Source organism: Choloepus didactylus, chromosome 10, assembly GCF_015220235.1.
Source record: "Choloepus didactylus isolate mChoDid1 chromosome 10, mChoDid1.pri, whole genome shotgun sequence".
Lineage (NCBI taxonomy): Eukaryota > Metazoa > Chordata > Mammalia > Pilosa > Megalonychidae > Choloepus > Choloepus didactylus.
The window spans coordinates 6052058-6076122 of record NC_051316.1 but is presented as its reverse complement, the minus strand read 5'-3'; positions in this window follow the sequence as shown (position 1 = coordinate 6076122).

Sequence of the window (24065 nt, the reverse complement as noted above, 5' to 3'; positions counted from 1 at the left end):
CAGTTGACAAAGAATTCTACACCCAGCTAAATTGTCCTTCAAAAATGAGGGAGGAGGCGGGGCAAGATGGCAGACTGGTGAGCTGTATGTTTTAGTTACTCCTCCAGGAAAGTAGGTAGAAAGCCAGGAACTGCGTGGACTAGACACCACAGAGCAATCTGACTTTGGGCATACTTCATACAACACTCATGAAAACATGGAACTGCTGAGATCAGCGAAATCTGCAAGTTTTTGCGGCCAGGGGACCCGCGCCCCTCCCTGCCAGGCTCAGTCCCGGGGGAGGAGGGGCTGTCAGCTCCGGGAAGGAGAAGGGAGAACTGCAGTGGCAGCCCTTATCGGAAACTCATTCTACTGAACCAAACTCCAAACATAGATAGACGGAGACCAGACACCAGAGAATCTGAGAGCAGCCAGCCCAGCAGAGAGGAGACAGGCATAGAAAAAAAACAACATGAAAAACTCCAAAATAAAAGCGGAGGATTTTTGGAGTTCTGGTGAACATAGAAAGGGGAAGGGCCCTGAGGCGCATATGCAAATCCCGAAGAAAAGCTGATCAATCTGCCCTGTGGACCTTTCCTTAATGGCCCTGGTTGCTTTGTCTCTTAGCATTTCAATAACTCATTAGATCTCTGAGGAGGGCCCGTTTTTTTTTTTGTTGTTTTTTTTTTGTTTGTTTGTTTCTTTTTTAATCCTTTTTTCTTTTTCTAAAACAATTACTCTAAGAAGCCCAATACAGAAAGCTCCAAAGACTTACTATTTGGGCAGATCAAGTCAAGAGCAGAACTAGGAGAGCTCTGAGACAAAACGCAATAATCCAGTGGCTGAGAAAATACACTAAACACCACAACTTCCCAAGAAAAGGGGGATGTCCGCTCACAGCCATCATCCTGGTGGACAGGAAACACTCCTAACCATCACCAGCCCCATAGCCCAGAACTGCCCCAGACAACCCAGTGTGACGGAAGTGCTTCAAATAACAGGCACACACCACAAAACTGGGCGTGGACACTAGCCTTCCCTGCAACCTCAGCTGATTGTCCCAGAGTTGGGAAGGTAGAGCAGTGTGAATTAACAAAGCCCCATTCCGCCATCATTTCAGCAGACTGGGAGCCTCCCTACGCAGCCCAGCAGCCCAGAACTGCCCTGGGGAGACGGCACTCACCTGTGACATAGCACAGTCATCCCTCAACAGAGGACCCGGGGTGCACGGCCTGGAAGAGGGGCCCACTTGCAAGTCTCAGGAGCCATACGCCAATACCAAGGACTTGTGGGTCAGTGGCAGAGACAAACTGTGGCAGGACTGAACTGAAGGATTAGACTATTGCAGCAGCTTTAAAACTCTAGGATCACCAGGGAGATTTGATTGTTAGAGCCACACCCCTTCCTGACTGCCCAGAAACATGCCCCATATACAGGGCAGGCAACACCAACTACACACGCAAGCTTGGTACACCAATTGGACCCCACAAGACTCACTCCCCCACTCACCAAAAAGGCTAAGCAGGGGAGAACTGGCTTGTGGAGAACAGGTGGCTCGTGGACGCCACCTGCTGGTTAGTTAGAGAAAGTGTACTCCACGAAGCTGTAGATCTGATAAATTAGAGATAAGGACTTCAATTGGTCTACAAATCCTAAAAGAACCCTATCAAGTTCAGCAAATGCCACGAGGCCAAAAACAACAGAAAATTATAAAGCATATGAAAAAACCAGACGATATGGATAACCCAAGCCCAAGCACCCAAATCAAAATACCGGAAGAGACACAGCACCTAGAGCAGCTACTCAAAGAACTAAAGATGAACAATGAGACTATACTACGGGAGATAAAGGAAATCAAGAAGACCCTAGAAGAGCATAAAGAAGACATTGCAAGACTAAATAAAAAAATGGATGATCTTATGGAAATTAAAGAAACTGTTGACCAAATTAAAAAGATTCTGGACACTCATAGTACAAGACTAGAGGAAGTTGAACAACGAATCAGTGACCTCGAAGATGACAGAATGGAAAATGAAAGCATAAAAGAAAGAATGGGGAAAAAAATTGAAAAAATCGAAATGGACCTCAGGGATATGATAGATAATATGAAACATCCAAATATAAGACTCATTGGTGTCACAGAAGGGGAAGAAAAGGGTAAAGGTCTAGGAAGAGTATTCAAAGAAATTGTTGGGGAAAACTTCCCAAATCTTCTAAACAACATAAATACACAAATCATAAATGCTCAGCGAACTCCAAATAGAATAAATCCAAATAAATCCACTCCGAGACATATACTGATCACACTGTCAAACACAGAAGAGAAGGAGCAAGTTCTGAAAGCAGCAAGAGAAAAGCAATTCACCACATACAAAGGAAACAGCATAAGACTAAGTAGTGACTACTCAGCAGCCACCATGGAGGCGAGAAGGCAGTGGCACGATATATTTAAAATTCTGAGTGAGAAAAATTTCCAGCCAAGAATACTTTATCCAGCAAAGCTCTCCTTCAAATTTGAGGGAGAGCTTAAATTTTTCAGACAAACAAATGCTGAGAGAATTTGCTAACAAGAGACCTGCCCTACTGGAGATACTAAAGGGAGCCCTACACACAGAGAAACAAAGAAAGGACAGAGAGACCTGGAGAAAGGTTCAGTACTAAAGAGATTCGGTATGGGTACAATAAAGGATATTAATAGACAGAGGGGAAAAATATGACAAACATAAACCAAAGGATAAGATGGCTGATTCAAGAAATGCCTTCACGGTTATAACGTTGAATGTAAATGGATTAAACTCCCCAATTAAAAGATATAGATTCACAGAATGGATCAAAAAAAAATGAACCATCAATATGTTGCATACAAGAGTCTCATCTTAGACACAGGGACACAAAGAAACTGAAAGTGAAAGGATGGAAAAAAATATTTCATGCAAGCTACAGCCAAAAGAAAGCAGGTGTAGCAATATTAATCTCAGATAAAATAGACTTCAAATGCAGGGATGTTTTGAGAGACAAAGAAGGCCACTACATACTAATAAAAGGGGCAATTCAGCAAGAAGAAATAACAATCGTAAATGTCTATGCACCCAATTAAGGTGCCACAAAATACATGAGAGAAACACTGGCAAAACTAAAGGAAGCAATTGATGTTTCCACAATAATTGTGGGAGACTTCAACACATCACTCTCTCCTATAGATAGATCAACCAGACAGAAGACCAATAAGGAAATTGAAAACCTAAACAATCTGATAAATGAATTAGATTTAACAGACATATACAGGACATTACATCCCAAATCACCAGGATACACATACTTTTCTAGTGCTCACGGAACTTTCTCCAGAATAGATCATATGCTAGGACATAAAACAAGCCTCAATAAATTTAAAAAGATTGAAATTATTCAAAGCACATTCTCTGACCACAATGGAATACAATTAGAAGTCAATAACCATCAGAGACTTAGAAAATTCACAAATACCTGGAGGTTAAACAACACACTCCTAAACAATCAGTGGGTTAAAGAAGAAATAGCAAGAGAAATTGCTAAATATATAGAGACGAATGAAAATGAGAACACAACATACCAAAACCTATGGGATGCAGCAAAAGCAGTGCTAAGGGGGAAATTTATAGCACTAAACGCATATATTAAAAAGGAAGAAAGAGCCAAAATCAAAGAACTAATGGATCAACTGAAGAAGCTAGAAAATGAACAGCAAACCAATCCTAAACCAAATACAAGAAAAGAAATAACAAGGATTAAAGCAGAAATAAATGACATAGAGAACAAAAAAACAATAGAAAGGATAAATATCACCAAAAGTTGGTTCTTTGAGAAGATCAACAAGATTGACAAGCCCCTAGCTAGACTGACAAAATCAAAAAGAGAGAAGACCAATATAAACAAAATAATGAATGAGAAAGGTGACATAACTGCAGATCCAGAAGAAATTAAAAAATTATAAGGGGGTACTATGAACAACTGTATGGCAACAAACTGGATAATGTAGAAGAAATGGACAATTTCCTGGAAACATATGAACAACCTAGACTGACCAGAGAAGAAATAGAAGACCTCAACCAACGCATCACAAGCAAAGAGATCCAATCAGTCATCAAAAATCTTCCCACAAATAAATGCCCAGGGCCAGATGGCTTCACAGGGGAATTCTACCAAACTTTCCAGAAAGAACTGACACCAATCTTACTCAAACTCTTTCAAAACATTGAAGAAAATGGAACACTACCTAACTCATTTTATGAAGTTAACATCAATCTAATACCAAAACCAGGCAAAGATGTTACAAAAAAGGAAAACTACCGGCCAATCTCCCTAATGAATATAGATGCAAAAATCCTCAAGAAATTACTTGCAAATCGAATCCAAAGACACATTAAAAAAATCATACACCATGACCAAGTGGGGTTCATTCCAGGCATGCAAGGATGGTTCAACATAAGAAAATCAATCAATGTATTACAACACATTAACAAGTCAAAAGGGAAAAATCAATTGATCATCTCAATAGATGCTGAAAAAGCATTTGACAAAATCCAACATCCATTTTTGATAAAAACAATTCAAACGGTAGGAATTGAAGGAAACTTCCTCAACATGATAAAGAGCATATATGAAAAACCCACAGCCAGCATAGTACTCAATGGTGAGAGACTGAAAGCCTTCCCTCTAAGATCAGGAACAAGACAAGGATGCCCGCTATCACCACTGTTATTCAACATTGTGCTGGAAGTGCTAGCCAGGGCAATCTGGCAAGACAAAGAAATAAAAGGCATCCAAATTGGAAAAGAAGAAGTAAAACTGTCATTGTTTGCAGATGATATGATCTTATATCTAGAAAACCCTGAGAAATCGACGATACAGCTACTAGAGCTAATAAACAAATTTAGCAAAGTAGCGGGATACAAGGTTAATGCACATAAGTCAGTAATGTTTCTATATGCTAGAAATGAACAAACTGAAGAGACACTCAAGAAAAAGATACCGTATTCAATAGCAACTAAAAAAATCAAGTACCTAGGAATAAACTTAACCAAAGATGTAAAAGACCTATACAAAGAAAACTACATAACTCTACTAAAAGAAATAGAAGGGGACCTTAAAAGATGGAAAAATATTCCATGTTCATGGATAGGAAGGCTAAATGTCATTAAGATGTCAATTCTACCCAAACTCATCTACAGATTCAATGCAATCCCAATCAAAATTCCAGCAACCTACTTTGCAGACTTGGAAAAGCTAGTTATCAAATTTATTTGGAAAGAGAAGATGCCTCGAATTGCTAAAGACACTCTAAAAAAGAAAAACGAAGTGGGAGGACTTACACTCCCTGACTTTGAAGCTTATTATAAAGCCACAGTTGCCAAAACAGCATGGTACTGGCACAAAGATAGACATATAGATCAATGGAATCGAATTGAGAATTCGGAGATAGACCCTCAGATCTATGGCCGACTGATCTTTGATAAGGCCCCCAAAGTCACTGAACTGAGTCATAATGGTCTTTTCAACAAATGGGGCTGGGAGAGTTGGATATCCATATCCAAAAGAATGAAAGAGGACCCCTACCTCACCCCCTACACAAAAATTAACTCAAAATGGACCAAAGATCTCAATATAAAAGAAAGTACCATAAAACTCCTAGAAGATAATGTAGGAGAACATCTTCAAGACCTTTTATTAGGAGGCCACTTCCTAGACTTTACACCCAAAGCACAAGCAACAAAAGAGAAAATAGATAAATGGGAACTCCTCAAGCTTAGAAGTTTCTGCACCTCAAAGGAATTTCTCAAAAAGGTAAAGAGGCAGCCAACTCAATGGGAAAAAATTTTTGGAAACCATGTATCTGACAAAAGACTGATATCTTGCATATATAAAGAAATCCTACAACTCAATGACAATAGTACAGTCGGCCCAATTATAAAATGGGCAAAAGATATGAAAAGACAGTTCTCTGAAGAGGAAATACAAATGGCCAAGAAACACATGAAAAAATGTTCAGCTTCACTAGCTATTAGAGAGATGCAAATTAAGACCACAATGATATGCCATCTAACACCGATTAGAATGGCTACTATTAAACAAACAGGAAACTACAAATGCTGGAGGGGATGTGGAGAAATTGGAACTCTTATTCACTGTTGGTGGGACTGTATAATGGTTCAGCCACTCTGGAAGTCAGTCTGGCAGTTCCTTAGAAAACTAGATATAGAGTTACCATTCGAACCAGCGATTGCACTTCTCGGTATATACCCAGAAGATCGGAAAGCAGTGACACGAACAGATATCTGCACGCCAATGTTCATAGCAGCATTATTCACAATTGCCAAGTGATGGAAACAACCCAAATGTCCTTCAACAGATGAGTGGATAAATAAAATGTGGTATATACACACGATGGAATACTACACGGCAGTAAGAAGGAACGATCCCATGAAACATATGACAACATGGATGAACCTTGAAGACATAATGCTGAGCGAAATAAGCCAGGCACAAAAAGAGAAATATTATATGCTACCACTAATGTGAACTTTGAAAAATGTAAAACAAATGGTTTATAATGTAGAATGTAGGGGAACTAGCAGTAGAGAGCAATTAAGGAAGGGGGAACAATAATCCAAGAAGAACAGATAAGCTATTTAACGTTCTGGGGATGCCCAGGAATGACTATGGTCTGTTAACTTCTGATGGATATAGTAGGAGCAAGTTCACAGAAATGTTGCTATATTAGGTAACTTTCTTGGGGTAAAGTAGGAACATGTTGGAAGTTAAGCAGTTATCTTAGGTTAGTTGTCTTTTTCTTACTCCCTTGTTATGGTCTCTTTGAAATGTTCTTTTATTGTATGTTTGTTTTCTTTTTAACTTTTTTTTCATACAGTTGATTTAAAAAAGAAGGGAAAGTTAAAAAAAAAAGATAAAGAAAAACAAGAAAAAAAAAAAAGATGTAGTGCCCCCTTGAGGAGCCTGTGGAGAATGCAGGGGTATTCGCCTACCCCACCTCCATGGTTGCTAACATGACCACAGACATAGGGGACTGGTGGTTTGATGGGTTGAGCCCTCTACCACAGGTTTTACCCTTGGGAAGACGGTTGCTGCAAAGGAGAGGCTAGGCCTCCCTATGGTTGTGCCTAAGAGCCTCCTCCCGAATGCCTCTTTGTTGCTCAGATGTGGCCCTGTCTCTCTAGCTAAGCCAACTTGAAAGGTGAAATCACTGCCCTCCCCCCTACGTGGGATCAGACACCCAGGGGAGTGAATCTCCCTGGCAACGTGGAATATGACTCCCGGGGAGGAATGTAGACCTGGCATCGTGGGACGGAGAACATCTTCTTGACCAAAAGGGGGATGTGAAAGGAAATGAAATAAGCTTCAGTGGCAGAGAGAATCCAAAAGGAGCCGAGGGGTCACTCTGGTGGGCACTCTTACGCACACTTTAGACAACCCTTTTTAGGTTCTAAAGAATTGGGGTAGCTGGTGGTGGATACCTGAAACTATCAAACTACAACCCAGAACCCATGAATCTCGAAGACAGTTGTATAAAAATGTAGCTTATGAGGGGTGACAAGGGGATTGGGAAAGCCATAAGGACCACACTCCACTTTGTCTAGTTTATGGATGGATGAGTAGAAAAATAGGGGAAGGAAACAAACAGACAAAGGTACCCAGTGTTCTTTTTTACTTCAATTGCTCTTTTTCACTCTAATTATTATTCTTGTTATTCTTGTGTGTGTGCTAATGAAGGTGTCAGGGATTGATTTGGGTGATGAATGTACAACTATGTAATGGTACTGTGAATAATCGAAAGTACGATTTGTTTTGTATGACTGCGTGGTATATGAATATATCTCAATAAAATGAAGATTAAAAAAAAAAAAAAAAAGACATAATGCTGAGCAAAATAAGCCAGGCACAAAAAGAGAGACATTGTATGTTAGGAACATGTTGGAAGCAATGTAGTTATTTTAGATTATTTGTTTTTCTTACTCCTCTGTTTGGACATGGTTTATTAATTTTCTTGGGGTATGGTAGGAACATATTGGAAGCAAAGTAGTTATTTTAGGTTATTTGTTTTCCTTAATCCATTGCTTTGTTTGAAATGTTGTGGGGTTTTTTTGGTTGTTGTTTGCCTGTTTGTTTTTAATTTTTTGATAAACAAAGTTAAAAAATTGAAAAAAAATCAGTAGAAAAATGGGAGTAAAAACTAAATGACAAATAGGGTGGGATGGGGGGATGGTTTGGGTATTCTCTTTTCACTTTTATTTTTTATTCTTATTCTGATTCTTTCTGATGTAAGGAAAATGTTCAGAAATATATTGTGGTGATGAATGCATAACTATATGATCATACTATGAACAGTTGATTGTATACCATGGATGACTGTATGGTTTGTGAATATATTTCAATAAAACTGAATTAAAAAAAATGAACAAGTATAAGTATTGAAATAAAATCATTTTTAATGAAAAAAAAATGAGGGAGACTTTAAAATATTTTCAGACAGACACTGAGAGATTATGTGAAATAGAGAAATCTGTTACAGAAAATAATAAAGGGAGTGCTACAGGCTGATAGGAAAAGAGAAGAGGGAAAAATTGGATGAAGAGTGTAGAAATTAAGGCTACCAAGAATGGCAAAAGGAAAAAGAGAAAAAAATAAGATGTGATATGTAAAATCTGAAAGACAAAATGGTAGAAGAAAGTACTGGCATTAAAGTATTAACATTAATTGTTAATGGATTCAACTCCATAGTAAAAGGTCTTAAACTGGCAGAATGGATTTAAAAACATCACTCAGTTGGGTACTGTCTACAAGATACTCACCTTAGATACAAAGATAAAATTATGTTGAAAATGAAATGTGGGAAAAGATATTTCATACAAACCACAACCAGAAAATTACAGGGGTATCTTTACTAATATCAGGCAAAGTAGACTTCAAATGTAAAACAATTAAAAGAGACAAAGAATGGTGCTATATATTAATAAAAGGGGCAATTATCAATAAGATGAGTCATTTATGCAACAAGCCAGAGCACCCCCAAAATACTGAGGAACATAGTGACAATATTGAAGGGAAAACTGATCTCATCAATGGATAAAACATCTAGACAGAGGTAACAGGGATGCTGAATAACACAATAAATGAACTAGACTTAACAGACATAGAACATAGAACACTACATACCGTAACAACAGGATACACATTTTTCTCAAGTGCACATGGGACATTCTCTAATATTGATATCTTACAAAATACTTTCTCAGACCATATTGGAATGAGGTTGGAAATCAATAACAGGCAGAATGCTGGAAAATTCATGAGTGTATGGAGGCTGAGCAACACATTGTTAAACAATCAGTGGGTCAAGGAAGAAATTACAAGAGAAATTAGTACATATCTTGAGGCAAATGACGATGAAAACACAATACATCAAAACTTATGGGATGCAGCAAAGGTGGTGCTGAGAGGGAATTTTTTTGGCATAAATGACTACATTTAAAAAGAAGAAAGAGCAAAAATCAAGAAATTAACAACTCACCTGGCAGAACCAGAGAATAAACAGTAAACTCACACACAAAAGGTAACAGAAGGAAAGAAATAACAAAGATTAGAGCAGAAAAAAATGAAATTTATATCATCAAAACAATAAAAAGAATCAACAAAACCAGAAGCTGGTTCTTTGAGAAAATCAATAAATTAGATGGACCCTCAGCTAGGCAAACAAAAAAAGTGAGAATGCAAATAAATAGTTTCAGAAATGGGAAATGGGATATAATCACTGACACAGCAGAAATAATGGAGATAATAAGAGGATACTATGAGCAACTATATATCAAAAAACTAGACAACTTAGAGGAAATGTACTTCCTAGAAAAGCATGAATAACCAACATTGAACAGAGAAGAAATAGAAAACTTAAACAAATCACAAGTAAAGAGATTGAATCAGTCATCAAAAACTCCCAAATAGAAAACTACATGATCAGATGACTTCATATGTGAATTCTACCAAGCCTTCAAGTAACAAATAGTCCAAGGAACCTAAGATGGTGACTAGGTAAGTCAGGGCAAAACAAAAACAAAAACAAAAACAAACAAACAAAAAATGCCTCCATGCAAAATATTAGATAAAAGCCAGAAAGTGACCCAGAATACTAATTCCAGTGATGCACCAGCTGGACAAGGTCTGCTAAATCCACAGGTAGTGTGCATTTCATGAAACCAGGAGTCTACATTCTGAAACAAGTGAGTAAGCTGGCTGAACATCCCATGGTCATGCTGTGGTGTGGGGAAACCACAGGTTGGCATTTGGAGATGGACTAGTTCTTTAAAAAAAAAAAAACCCAGGAGCAGCTGCAGATATGGCAGTGAGAACCATGCAGTAAAGCACTACAGGAGTAGGCTGTAGCCAACACCTCAGTGTCTGGCATGGAGGATAGCCACACCTGCTGCTGCTTGTCTCAGGGACAGTGGGACAAAGTGGAGCCAAAAGGAGAAAGAAACTCTGCCCCTTGCAGACAGCCTCTCGGCAGCCTAGGGACGCTCCTGCCTGGGGCCAGACCCACAGCCCAGAGCCATGAGAAGAAACCCAGTGTGATGGGGAGTCTTCCCTGCATCACCATGAATGTGCCACAATATTAGCCATGGATGCATTTAGTGCACCCACAGATAATTGTCCTGGAGCTGGGAAGGCAGAGCTGTGCAAAAAGGGGGAGAATAGCACACTCCATTCAACCATCTTTAAAGCAGGCTGGGAACAACCCTGCATGACCCAGTGGCCCAGGGCTTCCCTGGAGGCAGGTGCACACTTGTGATGTGGCACAGCTTTCCCTCAGCAGAGGTTCTGGAAGAACACAGCAGGGATAGGGCACCTGCTCAGAAAACACAGGACCCTACACCAATACCAAGGACTTGTGTTTCAGTGGCAGAGACAATCTGTGGCAAGTCTGAAATGAAGGCTTGGACACTTGTAACAGCCTTAAATCTGTGGGAACACCTGGGAGGTTTGATTATTAGAGCTGCCCTGCCTCCCTAACTACCCAGACACACACCCCACATTCAGGGCAGACAGCACCAACAACACACCCAAACCTAGTGGACCAATTGAACCCCACAAGAATCAGATCCCTACACACCACAAAGACAAAGTCAGTGAGAACTGACTTGAGGGAAATAGGTGACTTGTGGATGCCATCTGCTAGCTAGTTAGAGAAAGTTTAGAGATCAGTATTTTTTTATATCCAGAAAGAACCCTATCATGTAAAGCAAATGCCTGGAGGCCAAAAACAACAGAAAATCTTAAATCATATGATAAAACCAGGTGGTATGGAGAACCCAAAACCAAACACTGAAATCAGAAGATCAGAAGAGACACAGTACTTGGTGCAATTAATCAAAGGCATAAAATCACACAAGAGAATGGCACAGGACATAAAAGACATGAATAAGACCCTAGAAGAGCACAAAGAAGAAAATGCAAGATTAAATTTAAAAAAGAGAAGATCTTATGGAAATAAAAGAAACTGTTGGCCAAATTAAAATGATTCTGGATACTCATAATATAAGAATAGAGGGAGTTGAACAACAACTCAGCATCCTTGATGACCACAGAATGGAGAATGAAAGAACAAAAGAAAGAATGGGGAAAAAATTGAAAAAATTAAAATGGATCTCAGGGATATGATACATGAAATAAAACATCCAAATTTAAGACTCATTGGTGTCCCAGAAGGGGAAGAGAAGGGTAAAGGTCTAGAAAGAGTATTCAAAGAAATTGTTGGGGAAAACTTCCCAAACCTTCTACACAATATAAATACACAAAGCATAAATGCCAAGTGAACTCCAAATAGAATAAATTCAAATAAACCCAATCCAAGACATATTCTGATCAGACTGTCAAATACTGAAAAGAAAGAGCAAGTTCTGAAAACAGCAAGAGAAAAGCAATTCACCACATACAAAGGAAACAACATAAGTCTAAGTAGTGACTACTCAGCAGTTATCATGGAGGTGATAAGTCAGTGGCATGACATATTCAAAATTCTGAGGGAGACAAAGTTCCAACCAAGCATACTTTATCCAGCAAAACTCTCCTTCAAATTTGAGAGAGAGCTTAAATTTTTCACAAACAAATGCTGAGAGCTTTTGTGAATAAAAGACCTGCCTTACTTGAGATACTAAAGGGAACCCTACTGACAGAGAAACAAAGAAAGGAGAGAGAGATACAGAGAATTTTAACAGACATATATAAAACATTACATCCCAAATCATCAGGACACACATTTTTCTCTAGTGACCATGGATCTTTCTCCAGAGTAGACCATATGCTGGGACGTAAAACAAGCATCAATAAAGATTAAAATAAAACAATTGAATATATTCAAAACACATTCTCTGACCACAATGGGATACAAATAGAAGTCAATAAATTTTGATTTGTAACTCCACTATTTACTTCCTACATGATATAAAATACACAAACTCTATCTAATGCCAAATCAGTGGTTTTGGACTCAATGCAAAATATATAGTTTTTGACAAGAACTATATAAAGGTGGGGGAATGGAGGAGTATAGGAACATAGTTTATGTGTCCTATTGAAGTTAAGTTGGTATCAAAAATAACAAGATTTTTATGGATTTAATGGGTTAAATTTAAGCCCCACAGTAAACACAAAGAAATTATCAGAGAATATGATCATAGAGATGAAAAGTAGAGTATGGGTTATGAGAAGTGGGGGTAGGGGCAATGGGGAGTTAAGAAATGAGTGTAGTGTTGATGTTTGGGGTGAAGAGAAATTTCTAATAATGAATGGTGGGAAGGTGATAGCATTACAGCATTCTAAATGTGATTAATCCCACTAATGGAATGCTAGGAAGGGGTTGAAATGGGAAGATTTAGGCCATATATATGTTTCTACAATTGAAAAAGAAAAAAATGAAAAAGACTAAATAGGAAATGACAATTAAATGCCAAGGATGATCCTGGATGGGATCTGAAGATGGAAGAGAGGAGACTCAAAGGGACACAGTGGGGACATAAAAAACAAAAGGATATATAGAATATAAGTTTGTATCAATGTTGAATTTCTTGAACTTCTTAGCTGTGCTCAATGGGATTGCATAAAAGAATGTTCTTGTTCATGGGAATTGTATATGTGAATTATATTGTTTGTTCAAGGATGTGTGCAGGTTGCTTTCATATGTTCAGAAGACAGAGCAATAGAAGGATGATAGGGAGAGAGGGAGGGAAAGAAAGAAATGGTGCGAAAGGATGTTAAAGTTGGTGGATCAGGGTATGGGGAGGGGGGTCAGGGTATGCTGGAGTTCTGTGTATGGGTTTTGTATTGTTTTTGCAACTGTTCCTGTAAGTTTGAATTTATTTCAAAATAAAATTAAAAAAAGAATTAGTCCAATCCTGCTCAAACTCCAAAATATTTGGAGAAGGAAAGCTACATAACTCATTCTTTGAAGCCAACATCACCCTAATACCAAAGCCAGATAATGATATAATAAGAAAAGAAAATTATAGAGAAATCTCTTTAAAGTATATAGATGAAAAAATCCTCAATAAAATACAAATCAAATCCAGCAGCACATTAAAAGAATTTACACCAGGACTTATTCCAGGTATGCAATGTTGTTTAAACACAAGAAAATCAATTAATGTAATGTACAATATCAATAAATCAAAGCAGAAAAATTCATGATCATCACAATCAATGCAGAAAAGGAATTAAAAATTTATAATAATTTTTTATCAAAATAATAAAAAAATAGGAATAGAAGGGAAATTTCTCAATATGATAATGACAGTATATGAAAACCTACAGCTAACATTATCCTAAATGTGGAGGGACTGAAAGCTTTCCTGCTAAAATAAGGAAGAAGACAAGGATGCCCAATTTCCACATTGCCATTGAATATTGTGCTGGAAGTTCTAGCTAGAACAATAAGGCAAGAAAAAGAAATTAAATGCATTCAATTTGGAGGGTAACAAGTAAAACTTTAACTGTTTGCAGATGGCATGATCCTATATGTAGAAATCCAGGAAAATCTATAGCAAAACTATTATAGCTAATAAATGAATACAGCAAAATAGCAGGGTACAAGATCAACATGTAAAAATCAGCCAATGCACCTGGGATAGAAAAGTCTTTTCAGTAAAAGGTATTGGATAACCGGATATCCATATCCAAAAAATGAAAGAATACTACTATCTCATACCTTATACAAAAATTAACTTTAAACATATTGAAGGCCTATACATTCAAGCTCAGACCATGGAACTTTTAGAAGAAAATGTAAGTAAATATCTTAAAGATCTTGTGACAGGAGGTAGTTTCCTAGACCTTACACTGAAAGTGTGAACAATGAAAAATAAATTGACAATTGATAGCTCCTCAAAATTAAACACTTTTCTACAACAAAGGACATTGTCAGAACAGTGAAAAGGCAGCCTGCACAATGGGAAAAAATATTTGGAAACCACGTATCAGATACATGTATAATATCCAGCATTTATAAAAGATCCTAGAACTCAAAAAATGAAGACAAGAAACCCAATTTAAAAATGGGGAAAGATCTGGACAGTTTTCTGAACAGGAAATACAAATAACTTAAAAGCTTATGAAAAGATTCTCAACTTCACTGGCTATTAGGGAAATGCAAATCAAAACCACAATTAGATACCATCTCACATCTACTCTAATGGACATGACAAAAAAAACAGAAAATTGCAAGTGCTGGAGAGGATGTGGAAAAAGAATCACATTTATTCACTCTTGGAAATGTAGAATGGTACAGCCACTCTGTAAAGCAGTGTGGTGTTTCCTCTGGAAGCTAAATATATAATGGCCGTATGATCCAGCAATTCCATTACTAGGTATATAATTAGAGGAAATGAAAGCTAAGAAACCAACAGACATTTGTAAACTGATGTTTATAGAGGCATTATTCATGATTGCCAAGAGATGGACACAACCCAAATGTCCAAGAGATGAGTGAATAAACAAACTGTGCTATATACATATGATAGTGTATTATGCACCTGTAAGACTGAATAAAATCACAGAGCATATAACAATGTGGATGAACCTTGAGGATGTTATGTTAAGTGAAATTGGCCCAAAACAAAAGAACAAGTACTTTATTGTCTCACTAATATAAACTAACATTAATGAGCAAACTTTTAGAGTTAAAGCAGAGAACACAGGATATCAGGACACAGAAAAGGGGCAGAAATCAGCCATTTGTTGCTGAATGACTATAAAATGTTCAACAGGATTGATTTCATAGATCCAGAAATGGATAGCAAAATAATATGTTATGATAGCACAATATTGTAAGTTCACTGAACAAAGATAGTTGTGAGCAAATTTGAAAGGACTAGGGTCATGTATGCTACCATAAGGAAAGATAGAAGATAAACACTGGGACTGTATAACTTAGTGAAATATAGAATGGTCAATGATGGTGATTAAATGTACAAATATAAAAATATTTTTACATGAGGGAGAACAAATGAATGGCAATTTTGCAAGGAGTTGAAAACGGGATGGTATTGGGGAAAATATAGTCAAGGAAAACTAGAGTATATAATAGAGAGTAAAATTGTAATATGCTTCCATTAATTGCAACAAAAGCAATATATAATAGCTAAATGTTTATAAAAAGGAGATAGAAGGGGGGTATGGGATCCACTCTGGTAGTTTTGTTGTTTGTCCTTTTATTTAATTTAATTTAAATATTATTTTTGGTTTTATCCTTTCTATTCTTATTTTAATTTATTTTTTGGAGTAATGAATGTGTTCAATTGCTTATTGTGGTAATGAATGTACAACTGTATGATAATACTGTGAGCAATTGGTTTTACACCATGTATGATTGTATGGTATGAATATATTTCTATAAAATTAAAGGGGAAATAATAAACAGAGGGAGAATAGTGCTGGAGAAAATGTGGAGAAGAGGATATATCTATTCACTACTGGTGAGGAAATAGAATGGTGCAGCCTATCTGGAAAGCCATGTGATGATTCAACAGGTAGCTAAGCTGGAGTTGCCATAAGATCCTACAACCTCATTATTGGGTATATATTTGAAAGAACTGAGAGCTAGGATAGGAAGGGACATAAGCACACTGCTCTTTATGGAAGCATTATTCACGATTTGCAATGGATGGAAGTGGCCTAAGTGTACATTGACTGATGAACTGAATGGTGAACTGTGGTGTATGCATACAATAGAATATTGAGCAGCTGCAAGAAGGAGTGAAGTTGTAATGCATGCAACCAGGTAGATGGACCTTGAGGACAATATTTGAGTGGAATAAGCTAGAAAGAAAAAGACAAACATGATAGTGCCTCACTAGTAGAATCTAACTACAATGTGCAGATGCTGAGAATTGAATCTTGGAGCACAGATATCAGGGGAAATCTTATTGTAAATTTCCCTAGATTGTAAGCTCTTATAGCAGTTACATCTAATTCTGAGTTGTAATGGTTATCTCTAAATTCTGAGATGTTGGGTTCTTTGTGTATAACATGGCCTGTTTTTAGGACTTCAATTATCTGTGTGACACTTGTGACTCGGAGCTGGAGTTTGGCAGCTATGAATGTCAGTATTATCCCACACAGCAACTGTTTAAAGACTGAAAGAGTTCAGAATCCAATTATAGATACAGATGAAGAAGGTTCTGTTAGGAATAAGGTAAGTCAGACTAAAGGGTAAAGAATGATGTTAACCGTGTTTTAAAATTTCAAATTTTGTGAGACCAAAGGAAGATATGTTCATTTTTTAGATTCTACTTTATTGAGATATATTCACATTCCTTACAATCAACTATGGTATACAATCAATTGTTCACAGTACCATTACATACTTGTGCATTAATCAGCACAATCAGTTTCTTACCACACACAAAAAAGAATAAGAATTAAAGTTAAAGTAAAAAAGAACACCCACAATATCCCATGCCCCCTCCCTCCATATTATTCATTTACTATTTGTCCTTGTTTTTCTATTCATCTCTCTATACACTGTATAAAGGGATTGGGAGCAATAAAGTTTTCACAATCACATAGTCATGCAGTATAATCTATAAAGCTATACAACCATCTGCAACAATAAAAGCTACTGGGTTGCAGTTCAACAGTTTTAGGTATTTCCCTCCAGCTTTTCCAATACACTGAAAGCTAAAATTGGGTATCTATATAATGCATGAGAATAACTTCCAGAAGGACCTCTTTACTCTATTTGAGATCTCTCAGCCACTGAAAGCTTATTTTGTTTCATTTCACTTCCCTCTTTTGGTCCAAGAAGACTTTCTCAATCCCATGCTGCAAGAGCCAAGCTCATCCATGTGATTCATATCCCATGTTGCCATGGAGATCTACACCCCTGGTAGTCATGTCTCATGTAGGGGGAAGTGCAGTGATTTTACCTGCAGAGTTGGCTTAGAGAGAGTGGCCAAATCTGAGCAACAAAAGAGGTTCTCTGAGGGTTACTCTTAGGCACAATTTTAAGTAGACATAGCCTGCCTTTGCAGCAAAAAACTTCATAAAGTCAAGCCCCAATATTGAGGGCTCAGCTTTCCAAATTGGTAGTCCCCAATGCTTATGAGAATATCACTGACTCCACAATTGGGGAAATTTAATATTTCTACATTTCCCCCAAGTTCCTCAAGGAGACTTTACAAATACATTTTTATTCTTTTGGCAAAATTTCTCTGGGATGTATTAGGGCTTCACACTAACCTATATAAACCAATCATTTTTCACTCACTATTCAATGTTCCATGTAATCATGTTGTTTGAATAAAATGACCATACAAGTTAAATCATATAGTGTGTTACAAACAATATGGATTTTGGTCTCATATAGAAGTTGAAGTTTTAAAAACACTGTCAATATCATCCTTTACCCTTTAGTCTGATTTACCTTAGTCCTAACAAAGTCCATTTCATTCATATCTCTAATTGAAGTCTTTTTTCTTTCTCCAGACTCCTTAACATTTTCTGCATGCGGTAATGTTGACATTCATAGCTGCCAGATTCTGGCTCTGAGACTCAGGTGTCACAGAGATGCCCAAAGTTCCAAGGACTAAACAGGTCATACACAAAGAGTTCTGCATCTCAGAGCTTAGAAATAACCATTACAACTCAGGAATAGATTTAACTGTTTTAAGTGCTTACAATCTAGGAACTTTTACAATAAGCCTTCCCTTGAAAACCTATGCTCTAAGGCTCAGGTCTCAGAATTTTCACATTTTAGTTAATCTATATTAGTGAGACATTATAATGATTTGCTTCTCATTTTTGGTTTATTTCATTAACATATTGTCCTATATGTCCATTCACCTCACAACTTCACTCCTTCTTGTAGCAACTCAATACTCCATTGTATGTATACACCGCAGTAGGCCATTCTGTTCATCAATGTACCCATAGGCCACCTCCATCCACTCTATATCATGAATACTGACACCATAAACCACACTTTGCAAATGTCTAATAATGTTCCTCTTTTCTGTTCTTCCAAGTAAGTACCCAAAAACTGAGTTGCAGGATCATATGGCAACACCAAGCTTAACTTCCTGTGGAACCACCACACTGCCATCCAGATGGGATGCTCCATTCTTCTTCCCCATCAATGGTGATTAGGAAAATCCCTTTCTCCACATATTCTCCAGCACTTTTATCCCTGTTTATTTTTAGACAGATTTATTCACACACTATACATTCCATCCTAAGTAAACAGTAAATGGTTCCATGTATAATCACATAGTTATGCATTCACCACCACTATCTATATAAGGATATTGCCATTTCTTCTACAAAGAAAGAGGAAGAGGTTAAAAAAAAAAAAGTAGAAAAGAAAAAGAAAAAGAGAAAGAGAAAAAACTGACAACTGAAAAGCAACAAAATGAAAGATGAAATTAATATAAAATAAATAAAAATGTCAGAAAACAATGCCAATGCCAAGAATCCCTTCCCCTTCCTTATATCCTCTGTTTATACGCATTTAGCTTTGGTATATTCCCTTTGTTACAATTAATGGAAGCATGTTACAATGTTATTCTTAACTATAGACTCTACTTTGCATTGCTGTGGTTTTTCTCAATACCACTCCACTTTAACAACTTGAAAATCTAACAATCATTTGTTCTCCCTCATGTTAAAATATATTTGTACATTTTATCACAATCATTGATGGTCTAGGCTTCAGTAAGTTATCCAGTGCCAGTCTTAATCTCCCATCTTTCCTTCTGGTGTCCTACATGCCCCTAACATTCCTCTTTCAACTGTACTCACAGTCATCTTTTTTCAGTGTACTTACATTACTGAGCTACCATCTCCCAAAATTGTGCTCCAAACCTCTCTCTCCTGTATTTTCCTGTTTCTGTAGTGCTTCCTTTACTTTTCCTGGGGAGAAGTTAGCTTGTTCAAAAACTCTCTCATTGTCTGTCTGAGGATATTTTAAACTCTCCCTCATATTTGAAGGAGTTTTACCAGATATAAAATTCATGATTGGTAGTTTTTCTCTTTCAGTGTCTTAAATTTATACTATCATTGCCTTCTCACCTCCTTGGTTTCTACTGAGAGATCCACAGTCTTATTGAGACTCCTTTTTATGTGATGAATTGCTTTTCCCTTGCTTCTTCCATAATTCTCTTTGTCTTTGACATTAGATATTAAGTGTATTGGTGTAGATTGATTCAGATCTATTCTGTTTGGGGTATGCTGCACTTGGATCTTTAATTTTATCTCTCTCTTAAGAGATGGGAAATATTCAGTGACTATTTCCTCCATTATTGTTTCTGTCCCTTTTCCTTTTCTTCTCCTTCTGGGACATCCATGACATGTACATTCTTGCTCTTCATGTTGTCATTCAATTCCCTTAAATGTAGCTCATATTTTTCCATTCTTTTCCCTATCTGTCCTTTTGTGTGTATGATATCAGATGTCCTGTTGTCCCATTCATGAATCTTTTCTTCTGCCTCTTCAAAACTGCTGTTGTATGTGTCTATTTTGTTTTTTCTCTCTTATATTGTGCCTTTCATTTCCATAAGTTTTGCTATTTTTTCAAACTTTCAAGTTCTTTCTTATGTTCACCCAAGGTCTTCTTTATATCCTTCATCTCCTTTGCCATATGTATTAGTTAGGGTTCTCCTTGGAAACAGAATCAATGAGAGATGTCTCTTATTATCAAATTGTAAAAGTGACTCACACAACTGTGGGAGTGCACGAGTCCAAATTCTGCAGAGCCATTAACAAGCTGTCAACTCCAAGGAAGATGTCCGACGAACTCCTCGGGAAACAAACCAACAAATTTGACGAACTCCTCAGGAAATGAACTGGCAACTTAGACGAGCTCCCCAGGAAATGCTTCACTGAGCAGCTGAAGAAGAAGTGAAGGTTCTCTAACTGTCCAGCTTATAAGGCTCCAACTGATCACCTGGACCAAATCCAGCCAATTGCATTCTCTCACTGTGGAAGCACGCCCCTTGATGAGTCATTAGTCAGCTGCAGTCAATTGACTGATGATCCGACAAACCAGCCCATTGGTTTATTAACCAGCCTCAAATATCCTCACAGCTATCATCAGGCCAGTGCCCGCTTGACCAAACAGCTAGGCCACCCAGCCAAGTTGACACATGAACCCAACCATCACAGTCCACCCCTTGTCAACTTGGCAGTTGTACACATCACCTAAAACCATACTTTCAAAATGAACATTACAGCTTATGCCTTATGATAAGGGGATAAGACAGAGAAGAAAGCAAAAATATTTTCTTTACAGACAAATACAAACATAATCATAAGAAAATGAGGAGGAAATATTCATGTCATCATAGTCCTCACTTCTGTAACTGGTCACATGGCTGTAGTTCATATTTATCATGACCTTCTTCCACTACCCATTCCATGTTCCCTTTACCCTCAGCAAGCACTTCAGCTGGCCATGGTTCTTTGCCTGGTGGGGTGACCCAAACCTTCAGTCCTGAAGTTTCTTGGCCATTGGTAGTCCTGCCTGGATTGGGTTGTTGCAGCTTTCCATTGACTTGAATCACGGGGCATGGTAGTACTAAGAGACGCCCCAGGGGATATCCTGTATTCCAGGAAAACTCTTCTTTACTTCCATTGTGTAATTGCAGTGCTATATACCCTTGACAGTCAGGATCAATCACCCCAGCCAGTACAGTAATCCCCTTACTTGCCTGTTGATTCAGAGGCATAAGAAGCCCAAAGTGGCCAGGTGGCAGCCTTAACTTTCCAGTTCAATGGGATTATTGTGTTTCCTGGTGGAAGCACTCCTCCTTTTGGAACCAAGACCTGTAGACCAGCAGAGCTTAAACTTGCAGGGACAGGAAGCAAAAATTTCCCTAGTGGATCACTAGGAGTGATAGTGAGTGGTGCTACTCCTGTTTCCACCCATTGATTCCTGGACCCATGAATCCTGGCTATGGGAGAAACAGCACCATAGAGTGGACGCTGATTCAGAGCATACACAGCCTCCTGGAGAACACTGCCCCAGCCCTGCAAGGTATTGCCACCTAGTTGGCGCCGTAATTGAGTCTTCAATAGGCCATTCCACCGTTCTATCAACCCAGCTGCTTCTGGATGATGGGGAACATGGTAAGACCACAGAATTCCATGAGCATGTGCCCATCCCCTCACTTCATTTGCTGTGAAGTGGGTTCCTTGGTCTGAAGCAATGCTGTGTGGAATACCATGATGGTGGATGAGGCATTCTGTAAGTCCACGTATTGTAGTTTTGGGAGAAGCATGTCATGCAGGGAAGGCAAACCCATATCCGGAGTATGTGTCTATTCCAGAAAGAACAAATCGCTGCCCTTTCCATGATGGAAGTCGTCTGATGTAATCAACCTGCCACCAGGTAGCAGGCTGATCACCCCAAGGAATGGTGCAATATCGGGGACTGAGTGTGGGTCTCTGCTGCTGGCAAATTGGACACTCGGCAGTGGCTGTGGCCAGGTCAGCCTTGGTGAGTTGAAGTCCATGTTGCTGAGCCCATGCATAACCTCCAACCGTACCACCATGACCACTTTGTTCATGAGCCCATTAGGCAATGACAGGAGTTGCTGGGGTAAGAGGCTTATTGGTATCCACCAAACGGGTCATTTTATCCACTTGGTTATTAAAACTTTCTTCTGCTGAAGTTACCCTCTGGTGAGCATTCACATGGGACACAAATATCTTCATGTTGCTTGCCCACTCAGAAAGGTCTATCCACATACCCCTTCCCCAGACTTCTTTATCACCAATCTTCCAATCATGTTCCTTCCAAGTCCCTGACCATCCAGCCAAACCATTAGCAACAGCCCAGGAATCAGTATACAGACGCACCTCTGGCCAATTCTCCTTCCAAGCAAAGTGAACAACCAGGTGCACTGCTCAAAGTTCTGCCCACTGGGAGGATTTCCCCTCACCACTGTCCTTCAGGGATATCCCAGATAGGGGCTGGAGTGCTGCAGCTGTCCACTTTGGGGTGGTGCCTGCATATCGTGCAGAATCATCTGTAAACCAGGCCCAAGTCTTCTCTTCCTCAGTCAACTGACTGTAAGGAACTCCCCAAGATGCCATAGCTGTGGGCTGAGAAAGAGAAGGTAAGGTGGAAGGAGTGGGGGCCATGGGCATTTGGGCCACTTCCTCATGTAACTTACTTGTATCTTCAGGACCTGCTCAAGTTCTATCTTGTATATACCATTTCCATTTTATGATGGAGTGCTGCTGTGCATGCCCAACTTTATGGCTTGGTGGGTCAGATAACATCCAGCTCATGATAGGTAACACAGGTCTCATGGTAACTTGATGGCCCATGGTTAAGCATTCTGTCTATACTAAGGCCCAGTAGCAGGCCAACAGTTGTTTCTCAAATGGAGAGTAGTTATCTGCAGAGGATGGTAAAGCTTTACTCCAAAATCCTAAGGGCCTGCATTGTGATTCTCCTATAGGAGCCTGCCAAAGGCTCCAAACAGCATCTCTATTTGCCACTGACACTTCCAGCACCATTAGATCAGCTGGATCATATGGTCCAAGCGGCAGAGCAGCTTGCACAGCAGCCTGGACCTGTTGCAGAGCCTCATCTTGCTCCTGTCCCCACTCAAAACTAGAAGCTTTTCTAGTCACTCGGTAAATGGGCCGGAGTAGCACACGTAAATAAGGAATATGTTGTCTCCAAAACCCAAAGAGGCCAACTAAGCATTGTGCCTCTTTTTTGGTTGTAGGAGGGGCCAGATGCAGCAGCTTATCCTTCACCTTAGAAGGAATATCTTGACAGGCCCCACACCACTGGATACCTAGAAATTTTACTGAGGTGGAAGGCCCCTGTATTTTTGTTGGATTTATCTCCCATCCTCTGCCACACAAATACCTTACCAACAAATCTAGAGTAGTTGCTACTTCTTGCTCACTAGGTCCAATCAACATGATATCATCAATATAATGGACCAGTGTGATGTCTTGTGGGAGGGAGAAATGATCAAGTTCCCTGCGGACAATATTATGACATAGGGCTGGAGAGTTGATATAACCCTGAGGTAGCACAGTGAATGTAAACTGCTGGCCTTGTCAGCTGAATGCAAACTGTTTCTGGTGGTCCTTGCTGACAGCATTTGAGAAGAAAGCATTTGCCAGATCAATAGCTGCATACCAGGTACCAGGGGATGTGTTGATTTGCTCAAGCAATGATACCACATCTGGGACAGCAACTGCAATTGGAGTCACCACCTGGTTAAGCTTATGATAATCCACAGTCATCCTCCAAGACCCATCTGTTTTCTGCACAGGCCAAATAGGAGAGTTGAATGGGGATGTGGTGTGAATCACCACCCCTGCATCCTTCAAGTCCTTAAGAGTGGCATTAATCTCTGCAATCCCTCCAGGAATCCGGTATTGCTTCTGGTTCACTACTTTGCTAGGCAGGGGCAGCTCTAGTGGCTTCCACTTGGCCTTTCCCACCATAATAGCCCTCACTCCAGGAGTCAGGGAACCAATGTGAGGATTCTGCCAGTTGCTGAGTATGTCTATTCCAATTA